Source organism: Abrus precatorius, unplaced genomic scaffold (assembly GCF_003935025.1).
Source record: "Abrus precatorius isolate BTA unplaced genomic scaffold, Abrus_2018 Scaffold9, whole genome shotgun sequence".
Lineage (NCBI taxonomy): Eukaryota > Viridiplantae > Streptophyta > Magnoliopsida > Fabales > Fabaceae > Abrus > Abrus precatorius.
The window spans coordinates 30,562,675-30,577,278 of record NW_020874439.1 but is presented as its reverse complement, the minus strand read 5'-3'; the positions used below and the strand labels follow the sequence as shown (position 1 = coordinate 30,577,278).

Sequence of the window (14,604 nt, the reverse complement as noted above, 5' to 3'; positions counted from 1 at the left end):
TAAAATATTATTTTTAGAAGGAAAAATATTTAATTTTTATATATTTTTAAAAAATACAAAAGACAAAAATTTATATAAATAAAAAAATAAAGAAGTAATACTATTATCCTTCATTTTTAATATTAAATATTCAAATAAAAAAGGAGTTTAACTCTTTTTTCTTTTTTTTAACAAATCTTTTAAACTTTTTTATTCTCTTTTTTTCTAAACTCTCTAACAAAGTATTAAGTAATATTTTTAAAACATTATTTAAAAAATAAAAAATAAAAAATAAAAAATAATTAAAAAATAAAAATACATTTATCTTAATATATTTAAATATATATTTTTAAAATTACTATCTATATTTCTTTAACCAATGTATTTAATAAGATTCTAAATTTTTATAAAAATTTTATCGTCTACTTTTTTCTATAGATAAAAAAACTAAAAAAAAACCAAAGCTATGAATGAAAAGGAGAAACATTAATGTTACTATTTTTATACAATATTTTATTGTTGAGTGAAGATAACATTACTTTGATTTAATAATAAAAAAAATGTGGTGTTGATGTGTTTGACATAAAATAAGGAAAAGAAAACACAGGCATTGATAAGTGAGTGAATAGTCAACAGCAATGCGGTTCCATTGAGTGATGTAACGGTCACCGCAGAAGATCAGAACCGTTTGTGACTCGTTGGAATTAATGTCTTTGTTGGCTGCATGGAACCTTACGCTTACACATTGCACTCTCTGCTCAAAAGCCTCAGTTTCTCACATCACTCACATCAAATGCTTTCAAACGTTTCATTGCCAATGCCAATGTTCATTTAACTCTACTCTTATTTTCCCTTTTCTCTATCTCTTGTTCTCTTTCTCTCTCTCTCTCTGCTCACAACCCACCTAGCCATGGCTCCAGACTGGAGCACTCGCCATATGTATCATGCAACTTCACCACCTTCATTTTTCTTTCTTTTCATGTCTTTTCCTCTTCTGGGTCATGCTTGGTTTTCTCTTTTGCTCACTTTCCCCCCCCTTTTTTTTGAAGGTTTGAACGTTACCTTTATGATTATCTCGTCAAAAGAAATATGCACCAAACTGCTGAGGCTTTCAGGAATGAGGCTAATCTTGAGTTCCCTCCCAATGCTCCTTCAAGTAATTTATGTGTTACATGTTAATTTAGTTTTTTTTTTTCAATGTTGTTTGCTCTTTTTCCTTCATGCTTTGGTTGCTCTTGGTTGCTAAATTTCTCTATGCATGTACCCTTTTGGAAAATTTTATCTTATTTTATTGATATCATGTTTTAGTACCTCTATAAGTACTCTCTTTAAATTATGTTTAAACTTTGAAGCATGTTTTGACCTGAAGAGATTCTGCAACCCAATTCACCTAAACCTTCTGTAAATAAATTCTTGTTTTAGTACAAAAATTTTCTGCGGGGTAAGTTGATTGCAAGGTTGTAACGGGGAGTTAATGAATGTTGGGAGCTCTGGCATTCAGAATGAAAGCACCAGTACCCGTTTCATGTACCTCAAATTAAATTTTGTTTTCACTCTAGAGTTGTTAGTTTTCCTTGGGTTTAAAGTTAAGTAAAATTAATTTTGAACCGTTGAATTTTTTGAGATATGTGCATGAATTAATCTGAATCACAATTTTATTAAAATGTGTATTTTGCATAAAGTGTGAGAGTTAATTCTCCAACTATAAAACAAACAACTTTTAAGTAGTTTTGTCGCGAAGTGTTACTTTTTAAATTGGAGGGATAGGAAATGGAGATGGCTGATTTGATTTTGGTGGCATTCTCTATGTTATAAGCAAGTTCACAAGGAATGAGAGTAAATTTGCTCAAATGGTTAAGATACATTGGTCTATTAATTTTTTTCCTCTTCCATTGGACAATTCAAACCTTATTTTCTCCAAAATAGAAGCTTTGAAAAATTTATAAGGAATACTACACTTCGGATCATGATCCTCTACAGTTTTTAAAACAAAATCATAGGAAATATCAGCTGTAAAAAATAGTTTATCTTGTAAAAAGAATTGTAGCATAATTTTCATAATATAAATGGTGGGATTTATCTTGATAAAGTGCAATAAAAACCGTTGTTTGAAAAATCATTGGTTAAAAATTGTGATAAAACTTATGAACATGTAAAATAAAATTATGAAATTGTTAAAATCTCCATCATCAATTTTTTAATATAAACTTATTTATCAGCACATTATCCTCTCCAATTCAGAAAAAGCCAAATTTATAAAGGTGAGATTGTAACTGCACAATGCTACAATTTTTTTTTCAATTGTAGACAACTCATTTTCTTGAATGAATATAAGGTTGACTACGTCATATTTGTCCATATGCCAATTTTTAAAGCAATTCAGTTACGGTTAAAGTAAAGTAAATAGCATATTTAAAATTAATTAATATATATTAAATAGTCACGATCCAAAAGTAATTGTCATTCAGTATTTTTCCCTCTGGTGAAATTCCGCCACCTAACCGCGTTAGGTGAATAGCCAAGTTCAATTGGAGCAATATTTTATATATTTTTAAAAGGTTTTCTTTATGGTAAGCTCTCCTTAATTATTTTGTTCTTTCATAACAATACTAATGTAGTTTATGCATTAAAGCTCCACTTAAATGTTCTTACATCATGTCAGGAATTATTAATTATTATGAGGCAGTTTTTGTGACTGGAAAATATGGGATAATTTTTTCAGCAATAGATGTACCAGAAGGATTTTTGCTGGAGTGGTGGTCGCTTAGCTATGACTTCGAATTCTTTAGATCTTGGCTGCAAATGCACGTGGGTTGCACTGCTTCCTCACCATATATTTGATTGTGGCCCAGTTCAAGTTGGTTTATTGGTTTAATAATGAATTCAAATCTCACTCTTCTTGGATTTAATTTCAGGAGAATCATGGGTTAGAAGCCACACAACTGACACAAGTATGTAATGCTTCTCCACTAGGAGAGTGTTCCATGAATGCAGAAGCAAACAATCTGTTGCCAGATAATTTTACTCCTGCTACATTTCTTGGTCTGCCTCATCAGCTACGTATGGAAATTTTATATTGAATGACCAAAAAAATATTAATTTGTCCTGTCATGGTTATGTACTTATACTTTCATGAACATTATATTGATGAACTTTTGTTTTCAAGTTTGTTCTTTCAAGTTCAATGTGATATGGCTGGTTCCATGTAGCCAACCCACCTTAATGGGATATGGTTTGGTTGTTGACATGTCCGGTGAGCCTTGATATGGCTTATCTGCTGATAGCAGACCTTTTTTATGTGATAAATCCACTTTATCCAACTGCATGTAGTTATACTTTTCATAAAATGAAGTAGAAAATGATGCATGGCAAGAGTAAGATCAGTCTACTTTGTCATTATGAGTTAGAATAAGATGTCAGTTTATCAACAGTCTTATACTTAAAATATCCTTAACTTTCTGTGGATGATAGTTATGTCAATTAAAAAGTTTGTTATACATTTCTATTTTCTGAATATTTGTTCTCTTGTCAACAATCAGAACTTGGAAGAGACTCACTTCTTCTACCACGTAATTTCCTCCTTTCAATACATTCAATTGTAGTGAGGTTATTTAGACATGTTAAAATAAAAAGGGAGTAGAATTTTTTTTTGGTTGCCCCCTTGACCTATTCCTCTCTCCTTATTTATTTATTTTGTGTTGCAGCTTTAAGCATAGGGAGTAACTCAATGCCATCACATGTAATGAGCATTACCTTAGCTAATATTTTAGTTTTCTTCCCAAAATATTTAACATTTACTGTTGAATTTTTAATAATTATGTATTTTTGTTTTTGTTTTGGGGCAGTTAACTGGTGAACTGCCATTACTTTTCTTACCATCTTCACAGCAAGAGGTAGGTTGTGAAATGCCACAACTTTTCTTACCATCTTCTCATCAAGAGGAAGTGCTGGCATCCACTTTAAGAACAGTCAACGAGGGAAATACAAATGTTCAAGAAGTTGAAACTTTTGTCCAGAATGCATCAAATGCTGAATATACTGCATTTACTGAGGTAGTGACAGTTGAAGTGGTTAAGTTGAAATAATTACACATTATTTCGTATTATACTTATAAATTGCAATACTCATTCCACAGAGTAGAGAACACCAGCTAGAATTTTTAGCGTGATAGAATTTCCGATTACTGCATGTATTTTTTATAATTTAAAACTATTCTATACAATATTCTTACTGTCAATAGTATAACTAAGTTATTTTTTCTATCAAATATTTTTGCAGGAAACAGATCCGGTGATTGAGAATTTATTAAATTCATTTTGGTTGTTTGAACAAGATCAGCCTGATCTATTTGACAAATCAACTCTAGGAGAGGTAATACATAATAAAATCATCAAAACTGGGTTAATGTGTTTTATGACTTAACTAGGCATATCTTATTTTGTAAAGTTGAACTCATTCTATTATAGTAATATATCTCTATCATACACAAAAGCAATGATTTAGTGCATATTTGATTTAGATTTTTTAGATATATAATGACTTACCTTGCTAGCTTCTGGAAATATTTTTTTAAAAAAGAAAAGAGACTATTCTCCAAAGAAAGTTGTTCCCAAACACATACTTAAATTTATTATTTTATAAGGTATATACTATAAGTTATTTGGAAAATAGAATTTTTTCCAAATATAATATGAAATGTTTTGAATTGTAGGAATTTGTGATTGTGTCCATGAAGATGCCTAGTGTACTCATTCTCATTATTTTTCAAATGCGTTTTTATTGAAAATTATGTTAGACCATATTGGAAATCACAGGAGAAATTGCATTTATATAATTTTTAATAAAAAAATTCCTTAAGGTACTAGTTAGCACTTTCATTACACTTTGGTTTTGTCATTATTAGAAATATAGGCCACTAGTCATTGTTTGTCAAACATTAAGTGTGTGCTTCAAAACTCAACATTAAATGTATAATATTGTATCTTTCTGTGTATCTATATGTAGACATAAACATTGGCATGTTCATACCCTTGTCAAATTGACTGAAAAATAAAATTTAAGTAGGAAAAAGAATATAATTAATATTCCCTTCAATATTAAACATATATTATCTTGTGCTGTTGGCACTACAGGGTAGCAGAAATATGCAGAATTTGCTGGCATTTGGAGAAGGAAACAATGGTATGAATGAAGTTGACAGTGTTACTTCACCAGTGTTGAAGGAGGATAATAATAAAAGTGAAACCAGTGATTGTTCCAGCAATTTCCGATTTCTAACTGCTGATGCAGATGCTTCAATGGGTAACTTTTTTGGGATAATTAATTTTAGTGCATTAATTAGCATTATCCTATGACTACAGTTTGTATAGTTTATCTGTGTTGCATATCAAGTGAAATAAGCTTTTTTACTAAGTTTCTTTTGGACATCTACAACTTTTCTAAGTTTACTATTGGATTTCGAGGTGAAACAATTTAGTATGGGACATTAATTAATAGGGATAATTACATTGAACTCCCTTGAGATTAGCATTAATTACCTTACATATTGATTGAAAACTTACAGCTAACAACTCCCTCACTTTATATATCATTGTTACATATCTGACACCTGTTGTATTTTAGAAAGGTACAAACATATAACTCCCTTATTTTTGCTTGGACCCTACATATAGTAACCTTAAAAATAACAAAGCAAGTGATATGCAAGGGAAAGTGAGGTGTGATTTTTCAATCAAGAAGGGTGTAAATATAATTAGCACTAACCTTAAGGGAAGTATCCATAATTAATGTTAAGTTGTCCACGAAATGTACATGTTTATGTATTAAAATAACATATTATGACAAGATAATTTGATATTAGCAAATATAATTTCTAAGTTTGAGTATAGACTATGGATGATGGAATGAGTTTTTTAAGGCAACAAAGCATGCAATCAAATTACATGATTGATTATTGGTAATGTTGTCAATAATTCAGCACTTTTTTATGTCAATGATTCCAACTATTTGCTCATACATAAATCTCTCTCTCATATGTGTGGTGTGTGTGAACTTTGTTTGTTGTACCTTTTTCCTATTTCATTCTAATTATGACATTTTTTTGGCAGCTCATCAGTTGGAATCTGGTAAAGAAACATAAATCAGTATCTTCAAGCATGGAATATGATCGATTTGTCTGCAATAATGAATTCCCTTGTGTAAGAGGATTTGTTACTATGTTCTAATCAATGTGCAGTATTATATTGCTAACAAATAACTTTTAGCTGGAATTCTGAATAATGTTCTTCTAGCTCAGTTTACTATTGTACACATGGCTAGTGACCTATTATATCCATTTTGTTCTTTCTGTTTTGCCTTTATCCTTTTTTTTGGGGGGGCGGGGGGGAATAGGGACTTGGGGTGTTCATGGATTCGAGAGAAGGAAAATGCATGCATCCATAGACTCTATTTTGTGTCTAATATATAATAATAATGTGATACACATAGTGATGAGTTAAACATTTGCTAGTAGGTATCTAGTAGCATTCTACAATTTTATATGGTTTTCTTGAAGGCATGAATAAGCATTGCTATGCTTAAAATCTTTGACGAAGCTTGAGTTATAGATAAATACTTTTTATTATAACACCAAAAACAACCGAGCCTTTTCTCACTTGGGCTGCTTGGATCAATTGAACACAACAACATTGGGCCTATCAGAGAGGAAATTATTAATAAGGCCATTTAGTGAAAGGACTTGTTGTTATGGTTTCACTGAATTTTTTCTAAAGTCTTCCTCTACCTTTTGTTGGATTATCTTTTATTTGATCCAATTTTGTCATTGAAGCCTCTATTAGCATTCTTCTCACATGAACAGACCACCTTAACTGATTCTTCATCATGTTCTCCTTAACAAGTGTTGCTCCAACTTTTTCCTGGATATATTTGTTCCTAGTCTTATCTGTTCTTGCATGTATAGTCATCCATCTGAACATTCTTAGTTCTTTTACACTTTTTTTTTACTTTTATTGGGATTTCACAACCCAAAACTCTTGATTATAGAACATCGACGGTCTTATAGCTTTATTGTAGAACTTTCCTTTGAGGTCAGAAGAAGCTTTGAAATCAAATTTATGCTTAAATGTCTATTTCTCAATTTTCATTACCTTTTACATGAAAATAACTCTCCTTTGGAGAGTTATAATGCTGATATGACTCCTGATGCCTGGGATCTATATGGAGCTCATGCTTAGTGCTTTATTGTGCCTAAAAACAAGGGAGTTCATCCAAAAAACATGATATAAACAGAGAAGATCATGGAAGAATCAAATAATTGAGGCGTCAAAGATAGCATCAATCTCATTAGTTGGAAAAGTGAAATAGGAAGCATTAGTCCATGATGTGGTTGAACACATGTAAAATCATGCTGAAAAGATGTCTTGATTAGGGAACAAGTCCTCAGTGTCAACAACTAGACTAATAGCCATGTTCGGAGGAAAGCTAAGTAAATAGGCTTGTGCTTAGGTACATACAAAGTCATATGGAAACAAAGGAATTCTCAAAGTTGCCTTGGTAAAGGAATAGAGTCCTAAGTGAGAACAACTAGACTAATAGCCATTTTTGGATGTATGCTAAGTAAATAAGCTTGTGTTGGGTATATGAGAAGTTGTGCAAAAACAAAGACAAAGGCTCAAATATGTCTTGATAAGGAAACAAGTCCTCGATGCTAAAAAATAGGCTAATAGCCATGTTTGAAGGTAAACTAAGTAAATAAGCATTGGACTCAAGTTAGAGTGATTTTGTAATTGAACGCGTTGGTCTAAGTGACAACAGACATTAGTAGCAAGTTTATATTGTTCATTGCTTAATGCATGTTTTGAATAACCTCGAATTGCAAAGTAGGAATATCATCGGCAAAATATTCTATAGATTCGTAAGAAAAAGTACCAAAGTTATACATGCAAGAGGTTGTTGTGGTGGTGAAGGGACACACCCTGGATAATTGCAAATGGGATACTACTACTGGCATGATTATCTAGTTCTACAAAATCTACGTCACGGGAAAAAGCTAATCTCAATTTTGCGATTTTCATCATGTTGAAGTCCTAAGCAAGTATTTTAAACTTTGGTCAATAACCTTATTCTAACCATCAATTTGATGGTGAAAAGTTGAATAAAGCTTTTATTCATGATCTTTTGAAAGGTCTTCCAAAAATAGCTAACAATTTAACATCTTTCTTCTATATACGATTGAAGGCAAAGGCAAACCAAGCAAGTGGAAAATATCGCAAAAGAACAAATCGACAAAATGCGTCATTACTAAAACATTATCAAGAAGAGGGATCAAATCATGAATCCTAATTGTTTGAAATGTTAGAACAAAGTCCAGTCGTTACTAAAACTTTATCAACAAAAGGGATCAAATCAAGAATCTTAATTGTTTGAAATATTAGAACGAAGTCCATTGTAAGGCTGTTCCAAGGCTTACATGGTGTAGATAAAGAAAGGAATTCATAATTACCAGGAATGATGTACAAATATGGTTACACAACTCATATAGGTAAATGATTCATCATTCTTTTACATATTCATCTTAAGAATTTTGCTAAAATTAAATCTGACACATTTTCTCATACAGTGAATTCAATAGTGAGATATAAAGTTATTGATAGGATCCAATAACTATCGTAAAGATTATACTAGGAAACCTTGGTATAGTGGTTCAATAAACTTAAGGATTTGAGTCACAATGCTCCAATAACTATCTTTAGAAGGGTCCTGATGACAACCTTAGTCATGACCCTTCTAAAGATGCTAGGTGAATTGGGATCACCAAAAAAGCATTACGAGCTACTCATACAGGCTATTAAGGTTCATAAAAGGTCTTTTTCCACACATTTCTAAGATAGGGATCTATATTTGATTGTTTTGTTGATGGTCTACTATCCTGGACATTCACCAATATATGTTTCATTCTTAAGGGTCAATAAAGTAGGTACAAGATAATGTGCACAATATGAGTGGCATGTGGTTGGAATACTAGGTTTCAATACCAATTGGTATAGAACTAATGAAGAGAGGAAGCCTATATTATTATTCACAATTGTGAGCTACCTTTGATTTTACAGAAAAAGGGCTCTAAAGGCCATGTTTAAAGGTGGGGACCCTATAAAATTGGTCTATCATTGGTTCCACCCATGGTTTCTTATTTAAGGATTTCCTTGTTAGGTATGTGTATAGCCTTAATACCTTTTTTCTGGTTTTTATTAATTTCTTTATTCTATTATAGGAGGATATATTATTCTCTGTTGTAGCATTAATTCCTTGTTAGATGTTGAATAAGACATGTAGAGATGATTATTTAAAATCATTAATACCAAAATCCCTTTGTTCTTTTTTTTTTTTTCAGGGAAACAAGTCATTTATTTGAATATTTATTGCTTTGAAGATGCACAAGCACCACATCTGAATATGTCCTAACTTTTTGTAAGTGTATGTCTATGTTGATGAAAGAACGTATTTATATGGTATTGCTTCCTTTTTCTCTGATTTTTCCTATATTCCTCGTTGATGAAAGAACGTGTTTCTCCAGCAAGGTGCAATAGTGTGGAGAAATGGATTCACTGTTAGCTTTGGAGGTCCTTGTTGCTGGCTTACTTCTTTACTGTTTGATCCCCATTATTTGTTGTGGTTGACAAACAGCAGAGGAAAAAACCTGCCAAGCAAATTTTTCAACTACCAAAGGAAATGGCAAACCTAAGTAAGAATTTCTTCAACTACCAAATTGAAGAAAGAATATCAATGTGAGAAAACCTTAGTAAGCTCCGGGTCTGTCTATAGGAGAAGTAAAAAACAAAAATAAGAGGCTGTTTGGTTTTAAAAAAGGTTTAATGGTAACATTTTTAAGAGGCAAAATTGTCATTTTATTTTTATTTTGTTTCCTTTACAAATATTTAAGAGCAGAAAACAAAATGAAACCATGGTGACAATTTTATAATTTAAAATGAAAACAGTTTCCTAAGTTAGTGTATGTTTAGATGCAATCAAGTTGACGCAGAATCACTTTTATTTTATTGTAACATGATTTTGTAAAAGAAATTGATGTTTGGGTGTTCTCAATCAAAATTGATTGTCTTAAAAGTCACGTTTGAATCAACATGGTAAATTGTAGCTTTTGCGTTAAATTGAATATTTTATACTAACTTTATTGTAGATTTACTTTTAAGAGATAAGTTTCCAAACCTAAATCATCTTACTTTTAACTCACTTTTAAACAAAATCAATTCTACATAATCAAGTTCATTCCAACCAAATTTAGAAACTCTCACCCAAACACGCACTTAGTAGTGGAATTTGTTATATTTTCTTTTTCATTTTTTCTAATTATATGGTAAAGTTTTTATTTTGGGCAATTTCTTTGGTTAACAATTTTACAAAATATGGCATGAAGGCACAAACACTTCAGCTGCTCAGTCAACTTAATCTTCAGTATTAATTTGCCAACTCATCCTTTTGTTTTTAGTTGTTATTTTGTAAATTATCTTTCACGCATAACTCAACCTTTTCCTTGTCTTCTCTGCAGCACTTGGAGATCATTCAGTTACTCAGATATTTTTATCTTTTCCTTCAGTTACGTGCTGAAATGAACAAAGGAGGAGTTAAAGATGCTAATTCACTAAGATTCCTGTTGTGTAAATCATGTCATATGTAGCAAGCAAGCATCTGTTTAGAGTTAATGCTGACGTATCTCATGCGACTTCAACAATGTGCCAAAAATGAAGTCTTGCACTCATACAAGGTTTTCTGATCTTTTACTATTAGCTTTACCAGTATGTGACAACTCACCCTCACAATAATGCTTACTTTGTACATGCAATCATCTACTCTCTTCTGCTATTCTACATTTAAAATTCATTTCAATTTCATTTTACTTTTTCGCACCCATTTTTATAGGGAAATATTTTTTACTACTGATTGAAAGGATAACTTGCATATGAAAGAGAATTGAATTTTAGTTTTCTAGCATGCATGAACACAATACTTATGTCCTCACTAAGCTTATACTACCATAAAACAGAAAAAAGAAAAAAAAAAGAGAAAATAGAAGGAAAAGAATTTTGTGTTGAAGGGTTTGCTTTTTTTAACATCATGAAGTGTGATGTAACAGGTTTCTGATGTTCCAATGGTTGAATTTTTGCATAAGGGAAAAGGACAATCACAACATTGTTTCTTCTATAATTTTTTGTCCTGTGATTGGTGATGAGTACTATCTTTTCCAGTTCATACAAAAGTTTATTTTCCAAATACATTAAATCTTGGTACAATGGGCTACATCTATAGCTTGTCATTTAGGAGGATTGCAATCCGGTACTTGGGCGGATACAAAGAAACAAGAGGAAAAAAAAAAGACTTCAAAGGAAGTTTCATGTAGAGTTTGCAAAAGGACTTAACACCAATTAACTTCTGCAAATGGTAACAGCCTTTTCAATTAACTTCTGCAGTTTGTGACTTGAGTTTTTAATTTAACATGTCTGTTGACTTTTGAACTTTCTGTAATGCTACTAGTGTGTTGATGGTTTTACTCAATTTATAACTCGCGAGTTTCTTCTCTTCCTCTTGTGGTTATAATTCATTTATCATGTTTATTGTTTTCAATACTCAAGTCATTCCCCTAGCTAAGGTTCTATTAACTGAATGTCCTGTTTAATGTGTGAGCCTACATCTAGTTATTTATTTATGACTATATTTCTTTATATAATGTTGATTTCCTTGAAAACCTATTTTCAAAGACAAGTTTGCACTTGGCTATCTTATAATTATCACATATCCATATTTAACTTTATTAATTATTTAGCTGCTGCAGCAACACAAGTAAAGCGTTGAAGTTTATTATAATGTACATAATTTTAATGATGTTTTGATTACATATTCAAAGCTTGTCATTCGTATGTGATGTCTCAAAAAGAAGCTCAGATACCTGATCCTTAAATAGTTAAGTATACTCTTCCTCTCTGGAAACAAGCATTGGCATGCACAAGCAATGCAAGCAAATTTGTTTCACCAATCACCACACTGACTTTATTGAGAACTATACAAAATCTAGTTAGTAAATTGGTGTCATGTATTTCTTCCTTTCACTTTGTAGTGCAACATTTTGCTGATGGAATGTTTTCATGTAATGTTTTTGGCTCAGACACCTCTCACAAGTAAGCCAATATGTAATGGTGGAGGTGGAACCCAACAAATAAAGCATGATTGGGAAAATAAAAAAAAGTGAAACTTTTGTTTAGTTAGATTATGTTATGAGGATTTACTTAAGAAATATGGACATAAACGACATAATAGAGACTTCTTACATCTTGGGTCGTTTATCATTGATGATGCCAAAGCTAACACATGCTCTTTTGTCCTGGAATGCTCAACTATTGGTAACAAATGTAATTGCTTACATTTTGCAGAGTAATTGCTTTGGTGATATTCAAATACTTCTTATTTCGTTAAACTTTTTTTGATTGATTTTGCACTAATATAAAAAGAATGTTGAAATATTTGTGTAAATACTATTTTTTCTTGTAATACACTAACTAATACTAAGTTAAGAGACGTTAATATTTTTGTCTTAAGAATTTATGTTGTATGTTATATATTGTGGCTTGAGATTATTAAACTTTTAGATAATCTTAAGATTTTTATCCATGCTTTAGAGTTTGTATATGTGTGTCGCTTGTGTTGCTCGTGTGTTTCTAGTTTGTTTGTGAATTGGATTATATTTTAATATAATGCTTTGAGTATTTATTCTCTTTCTCACTTTCTTTTATATTCATTCTTCATCATTTCTTTTTCTTTATCTTTCTATTTTTGTTTATCTATTACATCATTAACATCCTTTTTTTTCTTATCTTTTTCTTCTTTCACCTATTCCACACCCTATTTTAAGAGTGTCAACTTAATATTTTCCTATCTGCTTTGTTCAAGCTCGCAACACTAGATGTTACGCCACTGAAGTTATTGTTGTGCATATTGTGAGTAAATAAAAAAAAAAACATTAACCTTACTCTTTAGGTTAGTTTCAAGCATTTAAAAATTATAATTTATTAAAAATATTTATTATATTTCTATTATAGTAAATATTTTCTTTTTTAGAAATGTTTTTTTCTCTCCATCATTTGACTTATAGCTAAAATTACATCAATTTCATCTTATTTCCATTGGCCTCTGCTACCTACAAGAAACAGCAATACTTGCTTCCATATCTTCTGCAATTAATTTCAAAATTAAAGTTCAATGTGAAGAGCCCAGAAAGAAGGGTTGGCCATTAATAAATGGGAATTGTGAAAAGTTTGCTTTGGAGGAGTTGGGATACCCAAAGTGCCAGAGATTATCAAAAGTACTCCTTCTGCACTTGAATTCCTTCTCAGTTCTCATCATGTTCCTTTGACTTCATTTTTATTTTTCCAAATCTTTGTACCATTTACTCTTTTCTTTTAATTTCATTATTAGTTGTTGTAAAATGAAATTTAAATAATGTAGTTACAATTATGATTGTTGCCATCAACAATCAGAGTGGCGCAGCGGAAGCGTGGTGGGCCCATAACCCACAGGTCCCTGGATCGAAACCAGGCTCTGATAAAAAAGAGAGGCTTCCGAAATAATTTTTTATAACTGAAAATATTCTATAAATATTATAAGATTGAAAACTCTACACTAGACAAATCAAAGCATTAGCAAATATCAGAAGGTATGTTTCAAGAAAATTATGATGGCATCCACTCTATTAGGTCCCAATATAAAACAAGAAAATTTTCATTGGCTCAATTTCTAAATAGATTAAATATGTTTTTATTTTCATGTTTTAGTGAATTTTTTATTTTAATCTCTTTAAATAAATTTTTTTTAATCTTTATATAGTTAATTAAAATATTACAGCTTGTCAATTTTTAATTTTACTAAGTTAATGTTAGAGATTATAAATAAAATTTATAAAAAAATAGAGACTAAAATAAAAACAAATTGTTAAAATAAAGGATAAAAAATTATTTAAGTCAATTTTTCTTTTCTCTTTTTAATTTTTTTACTACTAGAAAAGCTCTATTTATAGACGGACATTATAGATAAACAAAAATTCATCTGAAATACAGACGAATTTTTTATTTTTATCTTTTTAAAATTTTCTGAAAAATTCGTCTGTATTACAGACGAATTTTTATTCATCTGAAACAGCCGTCTGTAGTTGACTCGCCATTTAGCATGAAGTATTATAGACAAAAATTATAGACAAATTTTTTCATTTGTAATTTGAAAATGAGAGAAAAATTTGGAGTAGGAGTTACAGACGAAAAAATTTGTCTATAAATATTGCCATTTTTTTTTATCAACTTTTCATTTAGAAATTTGCAGACGGATTTTTCCGTCTATAACTGTATTTGATGAATTTATAGAAGGATAAATTCGTCTATAATTTGATAATGGGAGGAAAATTTGGAGCGGAATTTACGGACAGAAAAATTCATTTGTAAATATTGCCATTTTGACTGACTTTTCATTTGACAATTTACTTTGAAACATGGAGGAAAAATTCATGGTTTGATTGCCATAGGAGATTTTTAGATATGGAACATCCTTATAAGCGGCAAACCTACAAATTTA

The 14,604-nt window shown here is 30.7% G+C and overlaps 1 non-coding gene across 1 annotated transcript; it reads left to right on the top strand.

The window, feature by feature from the left end:
- The first annotated feature begins 13,515 nt into the window (after positions 1 to 13,515).
- On the top strand, positions 13,516 to 13,587 carry TRNAM-CAU. The gene has a single exon. It is a non-coding gene; the product is annotated as a tRNA-Met (tRNA).
- The last annotated feature ends 1,017 nt before the right edge of the window (positions 13,588 to 14,604 follow it).